Raw genomic sequence first — 228 nt, 5'->3', positions numbered from 1 at the left:
GTCTATGGCCATGCTACTCTGAACGAGCCTGATTCCATCTGTTCTCGGAAGCTAAGCAGAGTTGGACCTGGTTAGTACTTGGATGGGAGACCACCTTGGAATACCAGGTGCTGTAGGCATAAAAAATAAAATAAGGGACTGTAAACTGACAAGGTCCTTGCAATCTGTAAGGTCAACCAAGTGTTGCCTCGCCTAAAAAAAAATCTAAGATCTGCGTGCTGTCTTAGT

At 44.7% G+C, this 228-nt stretch overlaps 1 pseudogene; it reads left to right on the top strand.

Annotated features, from left to right (window-relative positions):
* LOC111741195 lies at nucleotides 1-119 on the top strand (annotated as a pseudogene).
* The last annotated feature ends 109 nt before the right edge of the window (nucleotides 120-228 follow it).

The sequence above is a fragment of the Pteropus vampyrus genome, unplaced genomic scaffold, assembly GCF_000151845.1.
Source record: "Pteropus vampyrus isolate Shadow unplaced genomic scaffold, Pvam_2.0 Scaffold74, whole genome shotgun sequence".
In the NCBI taxonomy this organism is placed as follows: Eukaryota; Metazoa; Chordata; class Mammalia; order Chiroptera; family Pteropodidae; genus Pteropus; species Pteropus vampyrus.
Note: the sequence above shows the minus strand (reverse complement) of the source record. Positions and strands in the feature narration are given on the sequence as shown.